Source organism: Heptranchias perlo, chromosome 17 (genome assembly GCF_035084215.1).
Source record: "Heptranchias perlo isolate sHepPer1 chromosome 17, sHepPer1.hap1, whole genome shotgun sequence".
In the NCBI taxonomy this organism is placed as follows: domain Eukaryota; kingdom Metazoa; phylum Chordata; class Chondrichthyes; order Hexanchiformes; family Hexanchidae; genus Heptranchias; species Heptranchias perlo.
Window position 1 is genome coordinate 17918116 of NC_090341.1, and position 27481 is coordinate 17945596.

Sequence of the window (27481 nt, forward strand, 5' to 3'; positions counted from 1 at the left end):
CAGGAGATTTCATGGGGTCCAGAGTCAATGTTGAGGACTCCCAGGGCCACTCCCTCCTGACTGTATATCACTGTACTGCCACCTCTGGTCGGTCTGTCCTGCCGGTGGGATGGGTCATACCCAGGGATGGTGATGGAAGAGTCTGGGACGTTGGCTGTAAGGTTTGATTCTGTGACTGTGGCTATGTCAGGCTGTTGCTTGACTAGTCTGTGGGACAGCTCTCCCAATTTTGGCACAAGTCCCCAGATGTTAGTGAGGAGGACTTTGCAGGGTCGACTGGGCTTGGTTTGCCTTTGTCGTGTCCGGTGCCTAGTGGTCCGATGCCGGGTGGTCCCTCCGGTTTTATTCTTATTATGACTTTTCGTAGCGAGATTTTACAACCGAGTGGCTTGCTAGGCCATTTCAGAGGGCAATTAAGAATCAACCACATTGCTGTGGGTCTGGAGTCACATATCGGCCAGACCGGGTAAGGACGGCAGGTTTCCTTCCCTAAAGGACATTAGTGAACCAGATGTGTTTTTACGACAATCCGGTAGTTTCATGGCCACCATTAATGATACTAGTTTTATTTTAATTCCAGATTTTATTTAATTAATTGAATTTAAATTCCCCAGCTGCTGTGGTGGGATTTGAACTCATGACTCTAGATTATTAGTCCAGGCGTCTGGATTGCTCGTCTAGTAACATAACCACTATGCTACCGTACCCTATTCAAATTAAAATGCTAAGAGTTGGATATAAATTTTCCTTTTATATTGGAACTGAATTGATGCACGAATGTAGAAAGGTTCTAGTGATGTCACTGTGACAGCAATGGTGCCTGTTTTTCGATGTGATGTCAACTCTGTTGGAAATATTTCAGAGATGATGCTATTACATCATGTATCGTATTATATAATATATTCTGTAAGGTTATGTATCCCATCTGGGGAGTATTTTGTAAATTTTCTGCTCATCAAAGGAATATTCGCACTGGGAAATGGAATGGAACACTTTTCGATTTTGGATGCTGTCACATTTCAGGATTTTTGGCTATTTGGCTGAGGAGGAATTTAGGAAAAGTTTACGTTAAAATGTGCTGTTAAGTTAAATTTGTCTCACAAGAAGTTAAATCCACAGCTCACAGCTTTCAGGAATGCAGAGTAGATTCAGATGAAGTGCCTATCTGGAATGGTGCTCCCCGCATCAGCTTGAGACAATGGAGGTTTGTTATAGCCATTCCAGTAAAGATTCACAAATAATATATTAGAATGGCTTCATTCATGTGAGCTCAGTGGAAGTCAGCTGCGAGAAGTCCAGTCCTAGGAGGCCATGGCAGGTTTAATTGGCAGTTCGAATGGCAAATCCCCGGAGCAAGGCAAGCTGCAGGAGGGTCAAGGGTGAAGCCTTTGACTTCCCATCTAGCCAAAAAATGAAAAAACTGTCTGGACAAAGCTGAAAATAAAAACAGACACAGAGAGCGAGAGTTGCCTGCCTTAAATTTAGTGCTGACTAGTTTCAAACAGTATAATAGCCTAATGGCTATGGTAGTGGAACTAGCAACCCAGAAGTTGTGAGTTTAAATCGCACAATGGCAAGTTGTGAAATTGAAATTTTAAAAAATTTGGTAGTTCATGGGCTGGTAAAAAATGACGATGACGGCTGCCAGCATTGCACCCGATCTCATCAGTCTCCCTACGGGCGACTTGAGTTAAAATTGCCCCCACCCAGTATTAGCATCAATCACTTTGAAGTCAGATATAGCACAGTTAGATGCAGAGCAAAGCTGCCCCACCTCTGCTCTACAACGTGCCTCAACTTCAACTTCAGAAGAGGACCCCTTATTGCGCAAGGATGACGTTTTTCTTTTATCACACCTGCCATCCTGTGGCATCTCTAAGTGGAAATGTCAATTCAGTGCCAAAATTAGGGGCCAGTTTTGTCCTGTGAGCCCAAACCCACTAGGAACTGAAGATAGAGGAGGTCTTGATCCTATGAAAGGGGGCTGAATTTGAACTCTGGTCCTAGAAAGGCCAATGTCTAATTTAGGGCAATATCACACAGGCCTCCAAATGTTTTCATTTTTATTGGATATGTCCATGATATGGCAATCACTGTGGACAAGCTGGGATTTAAGAGTACCACGAATCCTGTGCAAATGAACACGTGCTAATGGGCAGCATGAAAATGGAACCTATTCTATTTTTTGAAACTGATTTTTTTTCCCCTCACAAGTGGTTTGTATGGAAGTTTTAACCAATAATATGTATGTGGCAGGAAATACAATCTGTGCTAACGCAGACCTATTTTCGTATCAGTTTATTGGCACTGTATTGTCTCCTATCAGTGCTGTGATAATACACCAAGCAAAGGCACAGTATTTTCAGCTCTGAATACAATAATGAGGATGTATGTCAGATCAAAATGTGCTCGAAGTGCTATTTCCTCCCCCCCACCCCCACCCATGGTTTGGTTTGGAGCAAATGCCTTGAGTCAGTAACTCCAGCTGAAGCCTGGTCTTAATGGAAATTAAACTGTTTAAAGGGGAACAGCACATAGCTGAAGAATGCCCTTTGCCTCTGGTTCTGCATTTGAAGAAACAAAAGTATTTTTATTGATTGCAGACTGCCCTGCAGGGTACGGGGGTTAGTGTACATGGCTTTCTAGGCGCTCATCACTCATCTGACCATTTGATCCCAATCAGCTCTTTGGTATTGGCACGCCAGAACAGTGATGATTGATTGTAAGGGTCTCTGAGGGATTAGGCAAGAAGGAATACCTCTTTGGCCTACACATTGAGGATCTTAACCGTAACCCTGGGAATTAGTTGAATGACAGTGACAGGTTACTTTGATACTAACAATTCATGGCACTGTCTTACAGTGGAGTCACGTCAAGCACAAACAGATTCAACTTTCCGCATTTTAAAAAATTCTTTCTAAAGGATTTATTAGGGTCTCTTCTCTAGAAATCTTTGATGGACTTAATTTATATTTTTCATTAACATTCAATTCATTGATCACAGTCACAAATGAGGAACCCAGGGGCTGTCAATCAAACTGAGACAGGCTAGCTCAGGATGAGGAACCTGGCAGCTAACGCAGGAGGTGCTATTTACCTTCCAGAAGCCATTATTTATCCTTCGAGCCCCAGAAGGCACTATTTACCCTTTGACCCCTCATAGGAGCTACTTACCATCCAAGCCCAAGACCATGATGCAACACTGATGTTTTTATGACTGGTGCGATATGAAAGCATAATACATTTTAATTCCTGAATTGAGCATTGTATTGTGTTTCAAGGAACTGATTAATAAATATTAACGTGAAATGTTAGTGGACCTTGGATTCTCATAGACAATCTCAGTTACTGGACCTCGTCAATACCTAATTGTATATTCTTGTTTTACAGCCACATGTCATCTTAGATTTTCCATGTTTAACAATATTCTCTCTTTCTCAATGTATGTCCTAATTATATGGCCAGATATGTTTAATATTTACATTAATATTGATTGCTGCCTTAATTGGCTTGATTTAATTGCCGCCTTATTATGCACCTCAATGGAATTTCCATCTAGACTTATGTCACTAAATACATTAAGAAAAGCATTATTGATTAACTTTCACAATGCATGGGACAGATTTTTTATTTTATGATTAGATTAGATTTGTTTTGTCAACAATTGGCTTCACTCACATTAAAGTAAAACATGAATGATTGCTGACCGTTACCTTGTTGGCCATTATCCTGCTATCCTAGGAGTCACTATGACAATTGAAATATAGATGACCTTGTTCTTTGAAGCAGTGAGGTCAAATTGGTAGGGTCTGGTCTGCCCCAGTTTCTCTCATGGGCCTTACTTGGTAGTTACCCTCTTATTTTGAAGGTATCACTGAACAGCACAAGGCAGTCAACTACAGTCTTTGGGTTTGCACAATGGTTCAATTGGTAAAAGAACTGAATCATATGGACCAGAGGTCCCAGATTTGATTCCTGGTCTGTGCTTGCTGAGTTAGTTGCTCTTGGACGGTGTGGCAGTAATTCCTCTTCCTTTTTGTTATTCACTAACTTTTGCTGGATCTTGTGCATGTGCGGACATTAGGTGAGGACAGAACCGGGCTTAGTTGTGATACATAGAATCATAGAAAGGTTACAGCACGGAAGGAGGCCATTCAGTCCATCGAGTTGGCGTCGGCTCTATGCAAGAGCAATCCAGCTAGTCCCACTATCCCCGTAGTCCTGCAATTTTTTTCCTTTCAAGTACTTATCCAGTTCCCTTTTGAAGGCCATGATTGAATCTGCCTCCACCATCCCCTCGGGCAGTGCATTCCAGATCTTAATCACTTGCTGTGTAAAAAAGATTTTCCTCATGTCACCTTTGGTTCTTTTGCCAATCACCTTAAATCTATGTCCTCTGGTTCTTGACCGTTCTGCCAATGGGAACAGTTCCTCTCTATCTATTCTGTGTAGACCTTTCATGATTTTGAATACCTCTATCAAATCTCCTGGCAACTGTCTCTTTTCCAAGGAGAACAACCACAGCTTCTCCAGTCTATCCACGTAACTAAAGTCCCTCATCCCTGGAATCATTCTTGTCTTCCAACTCCGCCCCTAAACACAATTAAATAGCTTGCCAACACTCACTATGTAGGCTCACACATGAACAACAGTCACTAGGGTGAAGTACTGGATGGCACCTGTGGAACTGTACCCCAATAGGCATCAACGCCTTCAGGAGAGAAAAGAGAGGAGAAAATTGGAGTGGGGAAAGGCCCGTTCTTCTTGGCCTGTGGGGTAATGTTACTTTCAATTCTCTTTCTTGGGTGTGCGGGTTGTTTCTTCCAAAAATATTTCAGTATGTTATGTGACATTTAATCTTTCAGGAGGTCAGGCTCTGGCTCCTTGAGCTATACTCAGTCTGATCTCTCAATTTTTCCAAAGTCTTTCATTTAATGAGCATCCAATCAAGCTTGCACATCACTTGTATGCAGTTTAGTGTGCTAAATGTGTTATTACAGGAGGAATGCACGGCACTAAACTGTGCTAAATTGTTCTTGGCCAAAATGGAAGCATAAACACAAAGCAAATTGTGCTTGATCCAAGATTTGGTTTTCCACTGTTTGTCAGAAAAAGTCTTTGCATGTAGCAAATGGAGTGAAGTGATACAGGTTAAGTAGTACAGAAATGTGCTAAGATACTCAAAGGGTTTGATAATGAGGACAGTATCTTGTCCTATTTCAAGGTTTAAATTGGGTTCTCTGGAAGACTCTGGCAGTTTTTTTCTGCTAGAGATAAAAAATGAAGCCACAAATTATGAAAGTCTGGAAAAAAAACCCAGAAAATTGCTGGGAATATATCAGTACCTGAGAAGGGGAAAAATAGATTACTGCTTCAGGTAGAGACCCTACATCAGAACTGATAAAGGAAAGTGGGTCAACCCCTTTATAGGACTAACCAAAATAAAGAGGTAAGGGGAGAGTAATATAGGTAAAGTTTAACAGAAACGTTAGGGCTGATTTTCCTGGATCCCTTCTGCCCCAGCACTAGACAGGAGCAGCACATCTGAGGTGCACTGCAAATGTCCAGACGCAAGAGCACTGCTGTTTCCCACCTCCTGTGCAGGCTTGCCACCTGGCTCAGCACTGGCAAAAGGAGAAAGAGGTTCTACCATAGCTGGAGGCCTCTGAGGGGATTTTCACAGAAAAAGAGAGGGGGGGGCACCTATGGATCCATTCATAGGGGCACTTGGGAAATCTCCCGATTTCCCATAAGGCCAGTCTACCCCAGCTGGCTACTGCAGGAGAACATCAATCAAAGGCCCAGAGATCCTAAGATCTTTCTAGGGGTGGAGTGGGATTTGACATAAATAATTTTTGTTTTCATTCTGTTTCATTGACCTGCCGGGGTCGCAGCACTAGCTGCAGTGCCCGATTTCTTCAGGCGCCCCCCCACCGCCCATTATTGGGCACTCAACGGGCTGACGTGAAGCAAAGTGAAGTGTGAGACTGGCGACGCCCCTTCCTGTCTCATTTACATGTTGGCAGGTGCTGACTCAGTTGCAAGCACCCTGCTTTTGGGAATCCCCAGAAATCCTGGGACAATATAAAGAGGAGGGAAATTCAGCAAATTGACTGCCCACCCTTTTTCCCTGACTTTTGCAACCAGGAAATGAGCATTCCCCAGGGAGAAAAAGGTCATGAAAATCGTACCCAATTACTACTAAAATCTAGCATCTACTAGGTTAATAGCTTGCTGGCCAACCCCTTAAGGACACTGGTGGAGGAGGGTAGTGTTGAATGAACACACTTTATTGTAGGATTTAAACATATTGGCCCCATTTTAGGAGGGAGGCAGCTTGGCAGCGGGGGGGTCGACTGGGCGTGTGAGTAACGCGCCCAGTGAATTCGGGGTGCTCCGTATGCGATCGCAGCCTGATTGAAGGTACTTACCTTTGCTTCCGGGTTTCTCTGCTGGAAAGCTGCGCAGAGGGCGGACTGCACAGCCGCATCATAGGCTGTCAGTTGGAGGAGCCCTATTTATCATCCACTGACTGATGCTGCAGAAAATAGGCAAAATTACAGCATGGAGCAGCCCAGGGGGAAGGCTGCTCCCAGGTTTAATGATGCCTCACTCCAGGTCTTACTGGATGGGGTGAGGAGGAGGGGGAGGACAGAGATCTTCTCCCCGGCGGACGGGAGGAAGTGGCCTGCCTCTGCCACCAGGAAGGCCTGGATCGAGGTGGCAGAGGAGGTCACCAGCACCACCAACATATCGCGCACCTGCATACAGTGCAGGAGGCGCTTCAATGACCTAAGTAGGTCAGCCGAAGTGAGTACACTTACTCATTCCCTTACACTCCGTCTGCCACATCACCGGCCCCACCCCACATCTCCTTCTGCACTGCCAACACAACTCTATCATATCACTCCTCACACCCACTCAAAGCTCATCCTCATCTTAACTGCACTTACTCACCTTGCCAGTACTCATCCCACCACTACCACTCAACCCAATCCTCATACAATCTCATGGCTCTGTCTCATACTCACCCTCTCATGCATCTCTTTCACGGTCAGCCTCACTCAACCTGCCACTACCTGTGCTGCAGCCACAGGGCATGCATCACAGATGTGCAGTAGGAAGCGTAAGGCAAACGTGTCGTGAGCATGAAGGGGATGCACAAGGGTGTTTGAGGGTTTGTCATGGTTTTTACTTATATTTAATTTCTGATCAACTCACATTACATATTATATTGTCACCACTACTGCCATGCCTTTGCAAATCTTGTCTGGTTTGTGCAATAATGCCCGCTCCTGAGGATCACTATGAAGACCCACAACTGATGCCACCCATTGTGTCACTGCAGAGTGGGTGGAGGTGTATTTGCAGGGCTCTTTTGTGCAGACGACTGAGAGATGTCGGTGATGTCCCCGGTGGGACCCTGCGAGGATGCGGAGGAGAAGTTGTTGAGGGCAGTGGTGACTTTGACAGCGACAGGTAAGAAGATGGTGCTCGGGTCAGCCGGGAGCAGCTCGGCATGAAGGAGGCTGCAGATGTCCACGACTACATGTCGAGTGACTCTGAGCCTCCGTGTGCACTGCTGCTCAGAGAGGTCCAGGAAGCTGAGCCTTGGTCTGTAGACCCTGTGGCGAGGGTAGTGCCTTCTGCGACGCATCTTTCTTTGTGGTTGCCCTCCCTCCTGATGTGCAGGTGGATGTGTCACAGCACTGTGTTGTGGAGCTCCACGTGTCAGAGGTGGATGGCGTGGCCGGCGAGGCTGGTGATGCTGTTCGTCCTCCGAGGAGGTCATGACTGCAGCTACGGCGGTCCCCATCCGGAAGATGTACGTTTGAGGGGGTCCGCAAGGTAGGTAAATGTGTCTGACACCGGGGTTGAGGTTCCAAGTTTGTGAATTTTATTGTTAGGAGGAGGGTGGTGGAGGCCAAACTTTGTCCAAAGTGACAGAGTGTCCTCCTGCAATGAGTGAGGGTCTCCCCCCACTCCCCACAAACCTGTCAAATGGACCTTTGCAGCTGCCACAGGCTGGTGGCTGCAACACGTCCATTTGAACTGAGAGTGTTTCCCCCAGTACGGGAAATAGTCTCAGTTGAGTTGAAAATCCCACCCCTCCTAAAATATCATGTCAAACAGGTCTGCTAACAACCTGAAGTATCTACTTAATTAGTTTAAGTGGCATCCCGCCGGCTTTAATTGCCGGTGGGAGTCCCGCATGCAGGTGCTGCGCGCGCATCTAATCGCGTCACTGGGGAAACCGGAAGTGGGCGGGTTGGAGCCGGGCTCCAGACCCGCCCCGGGAATCCCCGATTTTCGGAGCCCTCCCCCGCTTGGAGGTCTGAAAATCGAGCCCATTATCTCCTTTCATTTCTCAATGAAAAAAAATAATTGCAACTTTAAAAATTTGCACTGTCCTACTCCTTTGGATTGTTTTTCCAAACCTTACTGCTACCTCATTTATTCCTGTTCTTTGCTTTCAAAACACTATGCGCAGACCAGCTGAAAGTAGTCTAAGAGCAGCAGTGACTAAAGATTACTTTCCATTACCTCAAAATTACTGATCCGTGGACAATACTCTGGTCCAGACTAACCTGGCAACGGTTCCCATGGTCGCTGTACTCACTGTATCTGAGAGCTCGTGCTCTCTTTCTGTTTCTTTCTTCCTCTCTGTGTCACACTCCTCACTGAGTGTGATGTGCTGCCAGTCCCATCGCCGCCAACTACATTACAAGCTTACTTACTAATCTGTGTAGGCAACAAGGAATTAGTTGGAAGAGGAAAGGAGGGCAAGGAATGAGGCAATAAAAGGAAGAAAACAAAATAGGAACTGGAGGAATCAGAAATAAAATGTTGTAGAACTGGGTCACTAGTCTAAGAGCAGCAAGTGTCTAAAGATTACTTTCCATTACCTCACAATTACTGATCCATAGACAATACTCTGGTCCAGACTAATCGGGGAACAGTTCCCATGGTCTCTGTTCTCGCTATATCTGCTAAAAAAACATCAATTGTCACTCTCCCTTTCTATTTTACTTTATCCCTTTTATTTGAATTGTTGCTGGTTTATTTAATTCAACGCTTCTATACATCTTACAGAGCTTCATCATTTCATTTTGAACGCTTAATGGCGATATTTCTTACCCAATCTCCTTACGGTAGGTGCACCATCTCTTTAAGTCTATTCCAGCAATTTCAGTCCCAATAAGGAGCATGGATAAGAAGAAAGAACATTTTGATGAGTATATCATGTGCTTCTTGGCTCAGAAGAGAATGATCTATGAGCCATATGGAGTCGTTTCACACATGCTCTGGAGCCTCAGTAACAACTATTCCCATTTGAACTTTACATATCACGACCCAGACTATGATCCAGCAACTGAGGCAGAATGAAACTGACAGCAAAGGTACAGTCAGTGTCGTTCATAAGAACATAAGAAATAGGAGCAGGAATAGGCCATGCAGCCCCTCGAGCCTGCTCCGCCATTCAATAAGATCGTGGCTGATCATCAACCTCAACTCCACTTTCCCGCCCTATCACCATATCCCTTGATTCCCTTAGTGTCCAAATATCCATCGATCTCAGTCTTGAATATACTCAATGACTGAGCACCCACAACTCTCAGGGCTAGAGAATTCCAAAGATTCACAACCCGCTGAGTGAAGAAATTTTTCCTCATCTCGGTCCTACATGGCCCACCCTTTATACTGAGACTATGACCTCTAGTTCTAGGCTCTCCAGCCAGGGGAAACAGCCTCTCAGCATCTACCCTATCAAGCTCTCTAAGAATTTTATACGTTTCAATGAGATCACCTCTCATTCTTCTAAACTACAGAAAATATAGGCCCATTCTACTTAATCTCTCCTCAGGGGATAACCCTCTCATCCCAGGAATCAATTTAATGAACCTACGTTGCAAGTATATTGTTCCTTAGGTAAGGAAACCAAAACTGTACACAGTACTCCAGGTGTGGTCCCACCAGAGCCCTATATAATTGCAGCAAGACCTCCTTACTCTTATACTCCAACCCCTTGCAATTAAGGCTAACAGACCATTTGCCTCCCTAATTGCTTGCTGTACCTGCATGTTAACGTTTTGTGATTCGTGTACTAGGACACCAAAATCCCTCTGACTACCAACATTTCTTAGTCTCTCACCTTTTAAAAAATATTCTGCTTTTCTATTCTTCCTACTGAAGTGGATAATTTCACATTTCCCCACATTTTACTCCATCTGCCACCTTCTTGCCCAATCACTTAACCAGTCTATATCCCTTTGCAGCTTCTTTGCATCCTCCTCACAGCTTACTTTTCCACCTAGCTTTGTATCATCAGCAAACTTGGATACATTACACTCAGTCCCCTCATCTAAGTCATTGATATAGATTGTAAATAGCTGAGGCCCAAGCACTGATCCTTGCAGCACCCCACTAGTTACAGCCTGCCAACCTAAAAATGACCCATTTATTCCTACTCTCTGTTTGATGTCCATTAACCATTCCTCAATCCATGCTAATGTATTACCCTCAATCCCATGAGCCCTAATCTTGTCTAACAACCACTTGTGTGGCATCTTATCCATGCCTTTTGAAAATCCAAATATACTACGATTTCCCTTTCATAAAACCTTGTTGACTCTGTTCCCTGTTACTACATCCTTAATAATAGATTCTAGCATTTTCCCTACAACTGATGTCAGGCTAACTGGCCTATAGTTCCCTATTTTCTCTCTTCTTCCTTTCTTGGATAGTGGGTTTATATCTGCTACCTTCCAATCCACAGGAACTGTTCTAGAATCTGGGGAATTCTGGAAGATCAAAACCAATGCATCCACTATCTCTGCAGCCACCTCTTTTAAAACCCTAGGATGTAGGCCATCAAGTCCAGAGGATTTGTCAGCTTTTAGTCCCATTAATTTCTCCAGTACTTTTTCTTTACTAATCTTAATTACTTTAAGTTTCTCACTCTCATTAGACCTTTGGTTCCTCACTATTTCCGGTACGTTTTTTGTGTCTTCTACTGTGAAGACAGATACAAAATATTTGGTTAACGTCTCTGCCATTTCCTTATTCCCCATTATAATTTCATATTATTTCTGTCTCTGCCTCTAAGGGACCCACGTTTACTTTCGCTAATCTCTTCCTTTTTCCTTGTGGATGCTCTTAGAATCTGTTCTTATATTTCTTGCTGGTTTACTCTCATGTTCTATTTTCTCCCTCTTTCTCAATTTCTTGATCATCCTTTGGTGATTTCTAAAACCCTCCCAATCCTCAGGCTTACTACTCTTTTTGGCAACATTGTAAGCCCCTTCTTTTGATATAACACTGTCCTTAACTTCTCTAGTTAGCCACAGTTGGATAATTTTTCCTGTGGAGTTTTTATTCGTCAAAGGAATGTATATTCGTTGAGAATTATGAATTATTTCTTTAAATGTTCACCATTGCTTATTTACCGTCATATCTTTTAATCTAATTTCCCAATCAACCATAGCCAACTCATACCTCATACCTACGTAATTGGCTTTGTTTAAATTTAAGACCCTAGTTTCGGACTATTCTTGGAGTACCTGATGATTTTTGTCACCGTGCGTTCAGAATATCAACGATGTGTGATTTACTACAGTTCAATCAAGGTCCTAGTACAAAATTTTTGTCAAGAAAATTTCAATTCCGCCTTTTTGAACTCTGAGGGAGTTCTTTTAACTCTAGGTGATGTTGGATCAGCTGCCCATTATACATCTCTCCCGATTTTCCTTTTCATTGACTACACTGGGAAGCAAAACCAGGCGGGGTGTATAATGAATGACAAATCCAATATCGCCTATGTTACACCATCGCCGAAAGTTAAAATGACACCCTATTTTCTTGCCTGTGTACATTCTAGCATAAAGAACATTGCTCAATATAAAAATATTTAAGTGTGCATCACAGACAAATTATACAATCAGCATTGCATTTTAGTTAACACGATTGCCAGGAGAAGAGGTACAGAAAGAGATTGATAATTTTTTGTTTTCAGCTGTAATTTGTATTTTATATATCCCTGATAGTTAATTAACTGCATAAAACTATCTAATTTATTGAGATATTTGAATTCTCTCTCATACAGCTTCCAATGTAACACAGTTTGAGTTTTCAGGGAAATCTGAACATAATGAAAGATACAGAAGGTTATATGTTAGCCATCCAGTAGATAGAGTCTTTCAATCAGTAAAGAGCTGTTAACAATGTAGAGTACTTTGGAAAATGACTCCACAGTGTTGACACCTCCAACAGATAACCTGTTTTTTTTAATTAGGGAAATAATTATTAACAATCATATTTGGAGTGTGAGGTGCATGGGGTGGAGGTGGGGTGTCTGGAATTTGTAGAAGCATGGATAAGGAGATTTTTAAAAAAGGTTGGAGATAAGAAGAACAAAATCTAAATAGTGTAATGGGAGGATTGGAAGTGTAATTCTGACGGTACTGGGTGGATTGCTGACTTTTTCATGAAAAAGGATTTAGAGCAAGAATAATTGAACAGAGTTGCTAAAGATGTTTCGCAATACCCCCATTAGCTGGCCACCCAGGTTGAATGGTAGTCTTGTAAGGATATAAGTTGATAAATGTAATGCATGACAGGTAAATGACTCATCAGGGAAGATGTAAGAAGTAATGCACATCTTGATTTGATAATGGTAAGTGACCCAGACAACATACAGGACGTGGAAGTTGTAGCACACTTGGGGAACAGTGACCACAGAACGATCAAGTTTGATTTGATATGAGAATCAGGAATAACAAGGACCAACAACCAAATATATAATTTTAAAAGGGCTAAGTTCAAAGAAATGAGCGAGCAGCTTCAACAAATTGACTAGGGCGATTCAATAATTCTTCAGTAGTGGTCAAATGGAACGCCTTTAAAGGTATAGGATAGAAATTTGTTCGGCGAGAACTGACAGCAGGGATCACTCACTGCTCCAGTACAGGTAGGCCTGAGGCTTGATCAATATTTGGCCTCAGGCCTCAGGCCTCATTTTAATAAGTCCGGAGAGCTGCGGGCACTTACTGCACATCCCCAGGCAACCTGCCGGCAAAGCGGAGATGAATTTCAGGTTGCTGCGACAACAGCAGCGGCCCTCAGGTAGGTTCTGAGCGGGGGAAGGCGATCCTACTTCTCCTGGCTCCACATTAAGATAAGTTCAAAAGTTGAAACTTACCTGGTCATCGGCGGCCTCCAGTAGCCCCTTTAAGGACCGTTGGTTAGGCTGCTGTACAACTCAAAAAGTAGTCAGAGCTTGCATGATGTAAGTTCCACCTAGTTTTTGACCAATTTTGGGAAAGGGGTCCTAAAACAAGTGCTGGGCCCCTTATTAGCACATTCAAGGAGCTTAACGCATCTTTTATGCTGATGCCAGGGACGCTTCTAGAGCTCCCAAACCAGCCTGGCGTCAGACGTGTTTCTGACTCTATTTGGGCACGGGAGGTTGACCCCCTAAATTGGACCTCCGTGGCCCATTTTCCACCCAGCAAACGTATGCAATGAGGTTCAAGTTCGCTTCCGTAATGCTGAGCATGCAGGATAAACGATACCTTGGAGCAGCAAGTGTAGACTAAAAAAGCATTACTTTAAATGAATTAGCAAATTAATCTGGAACAAAATAAGGGGGAAGGGCACCCTCTACAAATCCTGTAGGAAGAAAGGCAGAGGGATGAGTAAAGAAACGGGTTAAATGGATGGTCAGAGGGGCAAAGAAGCACCTGGAAAAATATAACAGTAAGAAATTCTCTCAGTATTATAACAGTAAGAAGACAGTCAGAGAAAAGTTGAAAATCCTAAAAGATGCAAACAGGGCTGAAACTAAGAATGAGCACGAGATAGTTAGTATATTAAATGTTTATCTGAATAACCACTCCGAAGTATATGTGAGCAGCATGTCCTTCATAGTAATGATAATCCAATTAGAATTAATGACTTCAATAGCAATAAAATAGAAACCCTAAACGGTCTCAAACTAAATAAATCCAGAAGGATAGATGGTACTTGCCACAGAACAGGGAGGAGATTTGTGACGTGCTGGCAGTCATCAGGATGGTGTTACTGGACACTGGGGAGGTCCTAATAGATTGGAAAACGGTTAATTTGTTACTCATTTTCAAAACTGGTGACAAAGCAGATACAGATAATTATAGACCCATTAGTCTTACTTCAATGCCAGGTAAAATAATGAAATCAATTATCTGGGGTAAACTTGAAGATTACCTATACGTTACTAATTTAATAAACAACAGGAAACATCGATTCAGGAGGGGAAGATCCTGGCTGGCCAACTTTTTTAAGGAAGTGATATCCTAAATGGAGTGTGGAAATTCCTATGATGGGGTGTACCCACACTTTCAAAAAGCATTTGACAAAGTTCTGCATGATAGCCAGTGGAGATTCAACATAACACTTGGGAATAGATAAGTAATTGTATGAAGGGAAAATGCAGTGGGTACTGTTCGAAATATTATGTTGGGGTGGGAGTGGGATAAGTGCAGAGAGAAGTGCCCTAGGGATTGATGTTGAGGCCCCTCCCATTTCTAATTCACATCAACAATTTAGATTCAGAAACTCAGTGAAATTGGTCAAATTTGCAGATTAGAAGAGGCAGTTGATTCTGAGGGGGCAGTTCAGGAACTACAAAAAGAGTCCGACAAAAACATGTAAGTTGGCAGTACAATGTCAAATGACATTTAACACAGACAAGTATGAAATACTGCACATAGGAAGATAACAGTAAAAATGTGACACAAGTACTCCCCATGAATTGTGTTGAAACAGCTAAGGACAAAGTTGAAACAGATCTAGGGAGTCCTTAATAGACTCAATGCTCAGCAAGTCCAACCACTCTGGAGTAGGAATCAACAAAGTAAATAGAATGTCCACATTATATAGACAAAACCGCAGAGTACAAGTGAGAGTAGGTCACTTTATAGTACCCTGGTCAGACCACACTCTGAGTACCGTGTCCACTGAGACACAAGGGAAACAATCAAACACTGGAGGCAGGTCAGAGATGAGCCATGAGACTCATCCCTGCTGTCAGAGGATTGAGTTATGAGGATAAATTGGAGAAATGTGGACTTTTCAGCCTTGACAGGAGGTATGTGGAGATGTATAATATAAACAGTATGGAAAAGATAGATCCAGGAAATGAATTCGAAATAAACCATGAGAATAGACAAGACGACACAGGATCAAACTAGTAAAAGGACTATTGTCAGGAGGATCATCTTCACACAAAGAGTGACTAACACTTGAGATTGGTAAGTAGAGGAAGCAAAATCCCAGAATCATTTATAAATAATTGGATGCAATAATGGGGGACTGTAGGGTCTTTCTGGATGGACTAAATTAGATGGGTTGAATGGTTTCCCTGTTCTCTATTTATCTTGTGATACCTGGCAACACTTGATGATCTGTGTGATGGGGCAAGCAGTGGTTTTGCTGTTTGTGTGATGTAATGTCCTCAGCTTTCTAAGTGCTGGCTGGTTTTAAAAATTAATTTCATGTTTCACATTAATGTTGTACCTATTCTTGCACTTTTATTTATGTCAATTCTTTTTTAACTCTGGTTGTAATATGAGTGACAAAATTTCCAAAACGTGACTCCTTGCACATGTTTTCTGGGAGAGGTAAGAATGGAGAGTCCCCTCCAACACACAAAGGTGGCTAATGACATGCAGCAGTACAGCTGCAGTGTTTAGTATAACATGATTTTACTTGTATTCATCAAGGAATTTATCTCTTACCTGCCACTGTGTTTATGCCCTGAAGCTCTCTTGTTATCCGTCTTTGACAAAGCACTAGTGGAAAAAACCTAGTCATGCCCATCCGAGTTCGAGCGAGGTATTTCCTCTCTCAGCTAAGATAAATCACATAATTGCACAACAATGGTTGAGTATCTTATGTTAAGGTATGTTGAACGCCAAGGTAAATATTTTTTGTGGTTAATTCCTTCTAAAAAAATTCCAATGCTTTACCTTCCTTATACTTAAAAGATGTTTTCTAGTATTTTTCGGTGACATAGTAATGGCACATACTTCGAGAGATCTGTCACAAGGACAGGTGTGTCACAAAATTAATCTAGGTTGTGGTTGAGAACATAAAAACCTGAAAGAAATTGTGTTGAGGTAGCAACAGGCAAGTTACAGATTCCCCATAGCTGACTGCATGTTCCAGCAAGCCTGGTTCAGCAAGTGATGTTTAGAATTTTGGACATAAGTCGCAGAGTTCAAGGTTTAAATGGCATATGGGAGAAGCAATACATGAAACATGGTAATCCATGCAGACTTTTGGTTGTGAAGTGTATCTGCTCCCGCCAATAGTATTGGGTATAAGCATCACCAAACCTTGTAATGTTGCCATTGTTGTAATCTCATAAAGGACTGATGGCCTGGCCAAAGATCTGCTTGATGTTGCATTGTGTGAACTCTGGCATTGAGTAGGCATCATCATTGAGACCACTGGCCTGCATGCCTTTGAGCTGCAGTAAGTCCAGGGGTAAGAGATTGATTTACCTTCTGGAGCCTGTCAATATTCTACCATGGGTGAAAATGGGCTTTGAAGAACACTAAAGTTTCCAATGGTTTGTTAGAGCTTGCTAGAAGATCCCACATTTCCATAACCTCCTTCACCGCTGGATTACCTTAGAATCAAGCAGATGTAATCATCGAACCAAGGAACTTAGCATTTGGAACTGAAGAAATATGCAACCTTATAAAGGTGGGTGGGCAACATCAAGTCGATCTTTCTCCTTTGACCTGATCTTATCATTCTTCAAGATATTTAATAGTAAAACTGAAAGCATATTCTAATAACATATTCAGGTTGAAATGCTTTAAAATTGCACAAAGAGGTAGTATCACTTTAAGGCAAATCACTGAATGTTAAAAATTACATGTAGAAAAATGTCTGTACTGCTAGCAAACTTGTAGTAAGCCTGTTTTACAGGTCAATAGCAATGACAATGTCAAAAGCAATAATTTAACTCTTAAAAGTTATAACTTATCTGCAGGCCATCCTCACACAATATTTCATTTGAAACACCAATGGAAGTGCCCCTGACGTTTCCAGAAATACTGGTTTGAGCAATTGGCTAATACTGTGGAATGAATTTCCTCGCTATTTTTAACATATTTCTGGCATATAATCATGGCAAGTAAATTTTTGTGGCAGAAAAATTGGGCAGAAGGTGCTTCCACCATTAACTTGCTTCCCCAAGATCCCTCACGCTTTTTTGCCCTTCCCGAATGCCCTCATTTAAATATATGGAATGAGAGCCGGTGCTGCTGCACTAAATTTCCTAATATTGCACTCGCAACCCACTCAGGGTAATTATAAGTCGCAGCTGTTGCCTGGATCAGTTGAGTCAGGCGGAAGTGAGGAGTTTTTGAGCCTGAAGAGTCTGGAGAGTTTGAGCAGCGGTTTCTGAAGCGGGGAAACCCTTTCTGCAGTATAATTTTTTTTTGTCATTCTGCCTACAGACACCTTGGGGGGAGTTTTAATCCCCAAGAACGAGTTTAACATGGGCGCGTTTGGATGTACGCACGCAGCCGAATGGCGGATGTCGCATTCCCAATTAGCCCCTGCGGGCGTGTCGTTAGCGGGGAAATAGCAAAAGTAGGTTTTTTATTATTTAATGTTACTCACCTTTAAATTTTACGCCTCCAGGACGGCTTTCCCAGGGCTCTTGAATCTCACCAGGTGAAAGGAGACGAGGAGGGCCGGTCCAGGAGGTAAGTGCCTTTATTGCACTGCTTGTGGGCCAGGAGGAGCAGGAGTGCTTCCTCCAAGCCCAACCAGCTTACGTATTACGATCGGACCCCCGCGATCGGCCGAGCCCCCCCCCGTACCCAAACCCCCCCCAACCTCCGACTCATTCCCTGAAGATTTGGGAATAGGTTTGACTGGAAGGATTTGTATTGATTATGGGATGAAACTATTATATAGGAAGGTGGAGTGAGAATGTCAGTCATATGATAGCTGCTTTGGAGAGAGCTAGGCAAATATCTTCATATAGTTGTTGCTCCATCTGCCTTTGATCTCCACCACAATCCCCCCCACCCCAAAGTCCTCCACAGCACCCCCCACCCCCACCCCACGATTTCCACCTCCAGCATCAGACCGCCCCCTCCCCCATCTCCTCCCAGCACCAGACTCCTCTCCCCCCCCCCCCACCCCCCACACCTACGATCTCCTCCTGGCATCAGACCCTCCCCCCCCCCAAACTCCTCCACGGCCCATGATCTCTCCCTCCCTCCTCTCCAATCCCCGGCCTTCCCGCCCGACAGCCAGCCGGCTTGTCAGTCTGGCTGGTTGTCGTGCGGGAAACCCAGAAGCAAAAATTAATTGCCTTCAATTGAGTTGCGATCGCAGATTCCGATGTACACACTTCACCTCCGGGTTTCCCACTCAACAATCTACCCATCTGAACTATTCCCCACTCCAGGTCAAAATCATGCCCCTGGACTTCTCACTGCTTCTAACAGGATCAGACCACCGGCAGATTTTCAGGCCCCCCAACCTGATCCCGAAAGGCCTGAGAGAGACAGTGGCATGTATCACGGCTGCCATGTTCTGGAAGCCATTATGCAGGCTGCTCTCTATTCTCTCCCTTAGCTCCACCAGAGCTGGAATCTGTGCTTCCATGGAGACGGAGGTACTCACTGGTCGCTGGGCGCTTCTTTGGAAGCTATCACACACTCCGTTGGTGCATCAGACTGTTAAAACTAAAATGAATTTATAGCTGTTCATTGGTGATGGAAACATTCTCGACAGCATCTGATATTGCGTTTAGATGCACTGCAGTATTTGAAAAGGCTTTTTTTTTAGCATTTGTATTACTCTATCAGGGAATTCCTACTAATAATCCCAGATGTTTCCATTGACAGCTTATTGTTTCCACAAGTGAGGAATGTAGACATTTTGCATGGGAATGTACAGTACCGCTATACAACTCTTTGGGGATTGAAAAATCATGGAATGGGAATGTATGGGAACTTGCAAGGAGTTTGAGAAATTCACAAGACACAAATGATAGGACTTTGGTTTCTATATAACCAGCTAAAAGAAGAATGGCAGTTGACCTCTAACCTATCAGGTCAAGAACAGAATGACGTGTAGGTTTGATATCTGTCAGTTTGCAAATCCAATCGATGTAGATCAACAAAGCAGCTATTGCCTGGTATGTTTAATGTACAAAGCACTTATCTTTTGTTTAACAGTAATGAGTTATAGCTTGTATCCAGCAGACCAACTGTAACCACATCAGACCGTGACAGATCAGTTAGCAAATCCACCCACGGAAAGATGTTTAGTTCGGCCCAGCTGCATTTTGAGACAAAGATCTTTTTAACTTGTATGGATTATGTTCAGACTGGCGAGCGTGAGCATGAAAACCAGCCACTGTAAAAGCTACAAGGACACACAATCGCTATTCTTTAGAAATAAAGTCTTCTGAGCACGATCAGTGTAAACAGTGCTGATGTACCATGAACAAATCTGCAGACATTTGACATTTAAACCCCAGGACAGGCTAACTTCACGCAGTGCATTCTTTATGTTCCCATAGGATGTGACATCATTTGAATCCTACTTCAGTTGAAATTCATTCAATTCTTCTTAGGAATAAGTAGGATTTTCTGACACAAAAACTGCTTTTAACCAAAAGGATTCTCACTGAGATTTAACCTTTCTACCACTGCTGTTAGATCCAGAAATCATCACTTGGCACTAAATTGTCTTGAGGGGGGTAAAAAATCTGTATGTGATTTATTCTTACATGGGGATTTCTATATATCTTACTTTCCCAGATGGGAGCAAATCCATTCTTGGTGGAGATGATACTTCAGAATTGCCCATATTAATATATAGCTAAAACCCGAGCTCTCTTTAAGAGAGTAAGGAGTAACCAATGATTCCTGCCAGCAGAATGCTTTTTGGTTTGATGCTATTTTAAAACTCTTGTATGCAGAATTTCTCTATCATTTGCACCACACAAGCCACATTTGTTCTTAAACCAGGACTTGAGCTGAGCAATAAATAGATTCTTACTTTTGCCAATTCACATAGTTACAAATTGGACATATTCTAATATTATGACACTTGGGAAAACCCAAGGAGAACTGCACTGTTTTCTCTCTGTAGAAATTAGATATGAGCCAAAGATCTTAATTGCTGATATCTTCATCTGAGCAAAAGATATCAAATATAGATATTTTCATGACCCAAGAAATGAAGTAGACTGCAATGTAAAATAAAGCTGATGGCACCCTAATAGATTACAATTGCAAGAAAGTTGCACTAATTCCAAGGGTTACAGGCATGAATCACGTAGCACTTCCTTTCCCTGAAAGAATCCTACTGTTACGTATTAATTCCTCTTCCTAGAAACTACGCAGCATGTTGGATACTTTTATGTAGACAAATGTTTTTTTGACAAAACAGGATTTCCTGCGTTGATAGCAATCTCAACGTTAACAGTGTAAATACAAATTGTGGTTTTCCACGGAAATGGCCATTGAACCGCGCCCTTGAGCTGATCAGCTTAAAAACTGTCCAAAGGTTTTGCCGAGGAGATATTTTTGAAATGATTAAACAAGCAGTTTGATTAAGGATGCCATATCACATTTCATAATCCATCCACATAACACTGTAACCAGGGGGCTTTGTGATGGTTATCTTACACTTCACAGATGACTGACTGCTGGAAATCAGCCTTCAAACAAATCTAGATGGTTTCATTTGTGTAAAGAATCAATTATCCGTAGATTTTCTGCGCTAATAGTTGACTGAATATCATGTTACCTTCCTGTTAGTGGGGAATAAATCATTGTCTGCTGCTAAAACCACATCTCATTTCTGACATTTCAAAATGCATGTCCCAGCTTTAAAAGCAATGGATCAGCATTATAGTGATGGATAATATCTTTGTCCCCGCCACACAGCCAGGATTCTGAGTCCCAGGGGGTTCTGCTATGAGAATCTGTTCTCAGATGAGACGAGTTTTGTTTGCTTCCCATCCAGGTAAATCAGATATTAAAATCTGTCTGAAATAACACGTTGATAAAAAATCTGACTGTTCCCATTCAAATCTATATGGATTAGAAATATCCACTGTGGTGCTCTGCTCCTTGGCTTGTGTGAACATTGCCCTAGTTTCGAGCTTGTGCACACTGTACTGTTCTTCTGTGTCCTCTTCATGTATTGTGTTGTATTCCTCAGTCTATGCATGGACTGTGTTATAATCCCAGTCTGTGCATCAACTGCATTGCATTTCCCAGTCTGCATATCCAATGTGCGGCATTCTCCAATCTATGCACGTACTGTGTTATATTTCCCGGACTGTGCATTAACTGAGTTGTATTTCTGAATCTATGCATATACTGTTCTAGTCTCCAATCTATGTATGCACTGTATTGTATTACTCAGTCTGTGAATATGTGGTGCCATATTGCAACCGCTAAAAGAGCCAGTTTTACCTGCGTAATTCTTTACATCATCAAAGAGAAGTCAGAGATTGTATTTCCAAATGAGGGAACTTTATTTCACAAGAGCCTTTTCTGGCTCAGACGCTGCACCTGGTTTTCACCATGACCAGTGATCTGTGCATTTTAAAGTATAGGTAAGGATCAGCCTGTACAACAAATGGCGCATTATAGGAAACTATGTCTAAATCAGTTGTCAGTTGCTTCAGCAATTCCCCTCGTATGACTATACTTTTTCATGGATTTTCTAAATCAGCAGCTGCATTGGCTGGAATCCAGTATAGATGATGGTTGTCCGGGACCTACAGGTGGATATGAGAGCGTCCAGTTGGCAAACCAGACGTACACATGACAAAACTGTAAGTATCTCAGGAGTGAATAAGTATAGTATCTAGGTAGGATGATGCTAAATGTAGTATCTAGTTCTGGGTAAGACAATGGTTTAAACAAAAAATATGGATTTTCTGTATAAGAAACAATTAAGAAAGAATTATTATTAAAGCAAGCTCCCTGCACCAACAGGTTATGTTCCATGTACTTAACGTCAAAGGAGACATCACAAAATATATTAGTTGTCACTGTGTGATTTCAGGGGCAGTATTAGATTATTATAGGTCCCCTAATCCTAGATATTTTTATTGGTGATATTAGCAGACCAAACATTCACACATTAATTTAGTCAGTTTAATTTTACTGTTCTGTTTCAGCTAGGGATTTTTTTTGACTGCGTTATCTAGCCACAGGTTAGAAGATTGCCAGTGAGGTTTTTAAGGGATACCTTTAGGGGTTGCCATGGCATTTCTCAACCTGAAAGGAGAAAGAAATCACAGGGAATGTCATGCTAGGCCACTCCAGTGTGCCACTAGCTTTCAGATAGCAGGTTGGAAATCATCCTACACGTGCCTGTGATACTGTCACAACCTAGGGTAACACTTCAGCGCAGTATGGAAAGAGAGCTAGATTGTCGGAGGTGTCATCCTTTGAATGAAGCATTAAGCTGAGGTCCCATCTTCTTCTTCAGGTGAATATTAAAGGTCCCATGACACTATTCAAAGAATAGCAAGGAATATAAGCAGAATGGTACAATTTTAAAGGGGGTGCAGGAACAAAGAAACCTTGGGGTTTAGGTACAGAAACCTTTGAAGGTGGCAGGAGAAGATGATAAGGCTGTTAAAAAAGCATATGGGATCCTTGGCTTTATAAATAAAGGCAAATGGGTAAATGGTACCTGAGAGCCGGGAAGGGAGCTGTGAGGGGTATGTTTTCCGGGTGTGAAACCCGGAAGGTAAGTGGGCAGGTCGTGATTGCAGATCATGACCTTAATGAGACCATCAATGGCACGTCCGGGTTTCCAGCCCGGCAGCCAGCCTGATTGACAGGCTGGGGGAGGATCCGGGGTGGGGGGGGAGTGGCGGGGAGAGGATGGGTGGGGAGGCCGGGAGAGGCTCAGGGAGGGGCCGAGGAAGAGATTGAGGGGGCCGAGGAAGAGATTGGGGGGCTGAGAAGAAAATCGGAGATCGGGTGAAGAGTTGGAGGCAGGTGGGGTCCACCATCGTGGTGGGAGGAGGAGGGGATGTCTTCCTTGCTGGGGGGGCATTATGGGAGGAGGGGTTAGCCGATCGCTGGGTCCTTTCAGCCAGGTGAGCTTGTTGGACCTGGATGAAGCACTCCTGCTCCTCTGGGTCCACAAATAATGCAATAAAGGCACTCACCTCATGGATCCAGCCTTCCCACCTACCTTCACCTGACGTGAATGGGAAGCGATGGGAAACCAGAACAGGTAAGGCTAAATTCATTTTATTATTCCAATACACAAGATATTAAGTACCTCAAGTTTCTCAATGAGGTACATTGCCCTTTTAAGTATCGCCCTGCCGGATTTAAGTGGGGGCTGGACTTCCTGGGACAAATTTGCCTGGGTTAAACCCAGAAGCAGGTGTGTTGGAGCTGGGATGCTGTCCTGCTCTGAAAACAGAGTATTTTTACTCCCCACCCGCCCACAACCCACCCATTCTTGGGGATTAAAATTTGCCCCATAAGAGTACAAAAGCAAGGAAGTTATGCTAGACCTTTGTAAATCACTAGTTAGGCCTCAACTGGAGTATTGTGTCCAATTCTGGGTACCTCACTTTAGGAAGGATGTCAAGGCCTTGGAGAGGGTGCAGAGGAGATTTACTAGAATGGTACCAGGGATGAGGGACTTCAGATATGTGGAGAGATTAGAGAAGCTGGGATTGTTTTCTTTAGAGCAGAGACGATTAAGGGGAGATTTAATGGAGGTGTTCAAAATTTTGAAGGATTTTGATAAGAGTACATAGCGAGAAACTGTTTCCACTGGCAGGAGGGTCGGTAACTAGAGGACACAGATTTAAGGTAATTGGCAAAAGAACCAGAGGGGAGATGAGGAGAAATCATTTTACGCAGAGTTGTTATGATCTGGAATGCACTGCCTGAAAAGGTGATGGAAGCAGATTCAATATTAACATTCAAAAGGGAATTGAATAAATACTTGAAAAGGAAAAATTTGCAGGGCTATGGGGAAAGAGCAAGGGAGTGGGGCTAATTGGATAGCTCGTTCAAAGAGCCTGCACAGGCACGATGGGCCGAATGGCCTCCTTCTTTGCTGTATGATTCTATGTTTCCATGAATTATCCCAGTGTCCTAGCCAACATTCTTCCCCTAGCCACTAAAGATAGATTAATTTGTCATCCATATCATTATTGTTTGTGGGATCTTGTGTTCAAAATGACTGCCACGTTTGTCTGCTTAACACAGTCATTACACTCAAAAGAAAGGTAATTAGTTTATGTGAAGAGCTTTGGGTTATTCCTGAGAGATGTGATAAGGTGCTCTAAAAATGAAGATCTTTTTTCATTCTTCTATCCGTTATTTTAACAGAAGACTTAATCCATTTAAAATAAACAGGTTTGTGCCTGCATTAAAACAGTGGACAGAATACGAATGTTTTAAGTGCTCATCTGTTAATGTCGCCATTAAGTCTTTAGGCTTCAGTGGTGATGTTACAATCACTGAGGGAATGTTTGTTTAGTGTGTAATGTTCTGCAGGGCCTGGAAAAAGGAGAAGCAATGATGTTCAGTTTAAATGTTTAGCATGTTCTGTGATAGTCATGGAAAAGAATAAAAGTAGTTCCATGAAAATACAGTATTGATGGGAAAGGCCTTTGGTTTTCAACCTGCAGAGAAAACCTACAGAATCACGGAATGTGATCCCCAAAGCATCGATAAAACTCCCATGTAATAAAAGCAGAATTTAATTTAATCAGTGGACCTGATGATAGGTCTAATCTCATAGGTTGAATAATAAAGCCCACACGATAAATATTTTCACCCTTTAAAAGAAAAGATTTGAAACAAATCCATGACCTGGGGGTCTGAGCTACCTAAATCCATATCCAAACCTGAATTTGAATTGAACTTCCTCTGTTTAACTCTACTGGATATCATGTGCAGGTGGAACACATGACCTGGGGGATAGAAAAACCAAATGGCATCTCTTGCCCTACCACAACACTCCTGCAGTGAGCCAATTTTTACAATGGAATTGGCATCAGCTATAGAGAATCCGTAGTCTAGACTAAGCTGTGTTTTTAGCCAAAGAAAACCCTGTAGTGATGAACAGTTCCTGTGAGAGGAAACGAGGAATTTTATTAGAATAAGTCAAGTTTTAACAGGCTACCATTGACGAGAGTAAGGAATTTTTCCAACCAAAAGGCAAGCATAAAGGAAGGGGAAAAAAGTGTTACTCTGCATTTTTACAATGGTCATGCATTACCAATATTTGCCCATTGGAGGCTGTCAGAATACTAGTGATTATATTTGGGTCAAATCATACATTTGGACTGAAAAGGGTGCAATAGCTTTGCATTTGATCATTTTGAACCAATTTTTTTCTTTAAAAATTTGAATAACTCTTTGTTTAGAGTGTCTGATAAGTTTACTTTCAAAATAGCGTTTTATTAATTGCTTCCCTAATTTCCCTTTTCCTTGTAGAGTAATTCACCCCCAATGAGTGGTTGAGAGGGCAAGATGAACGAGTTCATGGACTTCCCTGGCAATGCGACTCTGTGGATCAATAAGTGGGGCGGTCGTAATTTTTAAAATCGGTGATGACACTTTTTCCAGCTGCTAGCTGAAAACTGATGAGACTTATTACAGTTAAACCAGCTCAGATCCAATGTAAACTACTACAGAGGATTGAACAATGGGCCTTGTAGGTTCAACACACTCCAGTAATATTCCAAAGTCGTATTATTTAGTTCCTACGTAAGTTTCTATTACATAACCTAAAGGAATCATATTATGAATAAGAAAAACTTAAATAAGATTTAATTTTGTGTCATGAACCATTTATTGTCATTAAATTTCAAAACACCAAGGACTATATTTTCTGTCAGCCTTGGCTCAGTGCTGGTACTCTCACTTTTGAGTCAGAAGGTTGTGGATTCAAGCCACCAGATAGTTCCAGAGACTTAAGCACATGATCTAGGCTGACACTTGAGTGCAGTACTGAGGGAGTGCTGCACTGTTGGAGGTCTCATCTTACGGATGAAATGCTAAACTGGGGCCTCGTCTGCAATCTCGGGTTGGCATAGCACTATTCAAAAACGACTAGGGGAGTTCTCCTGTTGTCTTTGCCAACATTTATCCCTCAACCAACACCAACAAAGCAGATTATCTGGTCATTTATCTCACTGCTGATTATCGGGCCTTGCTGTGTGCAAATTGGCTGCTGCATTTGCCTGCATTACAACAGTGACTACACTTCAAAAGTACTTCATTGGCTGTGAGGTGCTTTGGGACAACTGGAGGACACAAAAGGTGCTATATTAATACAAGTTCTTTCTTTCTTTCTTTCAATGGTAATGAACATGTAGACATAGTTTTTTATTCACATCTGCTTTTTCACTAAAATTGTGTGCAATTCATCCTATTGTTACAACATTTGGGATCAGCTCTATTTACTCTCATTATACAGCCTTCAGAAAGTAATATGATGGATTATTTAAATGAGAATAACTCAATGATCAGATAAGACCAGGGCCTGGATTTTAACTTCCAGGCAGGTTTCCGGTGGGTAAACCGAACAGGCGAGTTAATTTCCCACGTCCCCGCGACAGAATGAGATCCAGACGATCTTAACGGTCGAGCCTCATTTAAATTCCACCAGCCGACTTCTCACCCATGTTCAAAGTGTCCAGTGAACCCATTTTATCTCACATATGAGAATTGTCAGGAGGCTATTTTTTCAGGTGTTCTTATATAGATATACAACATGATATTGGTTTCCTTTCTGTTCATCTTCCATTGTCAGCGGATTTGTCAGTTTTTGTCTTCCCTGAAGTTCCTAATCAATGAGGGTCGACTTTGGTCCCTCTCACGCCCCATTTTCTGGCAGGAGTGAGGCAATAATGAGACTAAAATCGTTAAAAAAAAAACTTGGCTGCCACTTTATTCCGGGCCTTGAAACAAGCAGCCAGGGCTTCCACTGGAAACAGGCGGGAGCCTCATTGCTATATGCAAATTGGGGTCTTATGGCACAGACAGGACCCAGAAGCCATTTTCATCAGTGAACACGCAGCACCCACACTGCGCAAGCCCTGCCTACTGACACAGTGCAGAATGTGGCCAAACCAGGCTCCCTTAAAGAGATTGCTGGTGGCTGCTTGCAAAACCATTGTTGAATAGTTTTTGGAGCATGTTTTGGGGCTAGGATGAGCATAATTGCTCTCCCTGCCCCTCTACAAAAATACTGCCAGACATTGCTTTATTATCTGCCATCTTGTCACTTGTTTCCCACTCCCCCTCCCCCGGTTGTCCTGGCCCTTCACTTTAAGGAGGAGCTAGCAGAAATTTGGTTGGCACAGAGTTGTTTCAAATGCAACCTCTGAGGTCACTATATATGGATGTTTTTATGGATGGCGGCCTAGGCTTTCCACCTCAACTTAGGTGCA

At 42.6% G+C, this 27481-nt stretch overlaps 2 long non-coding RNA genes across 2 annotated transcripts in view; one reads left to right on the top strand and one right to left on the bottom strand.

Moving 5' to 3' along the window:
• The window catches only part of LOC137334394 (uncharacterized), a 69577-nt gene that overhangs the window by 16423 nt on the left and 25673 nt on the right, over window positions 1-27481 (bottom strand). Inside the window, exons 2-3 of the long non-coding RNA XR_010966135.1 lie at window positions 15774-15886; window positions 14027-14097 (exon numbers count right to left, since the gene is read on the bottom strand). This is a non-coding gene — a long non-coding RNA (uncharacterized lncRNA). The remainder of the gene's footprint in view (window positions 1-14026; window positions 14098-15773; window positions 15887-27481) is intronic.
• LOC137334393 (uncharacterized) lies at window positions 20976-25897 on the top strand. Its single transcript, XR_010966134.1, has 3 exons — window positions 20976-21048; window positions 21766-21868; window positions 25521-25897. It is a non-coding gene; the product is annotated as an uncharacterized lncRNA (long non-coding RNA).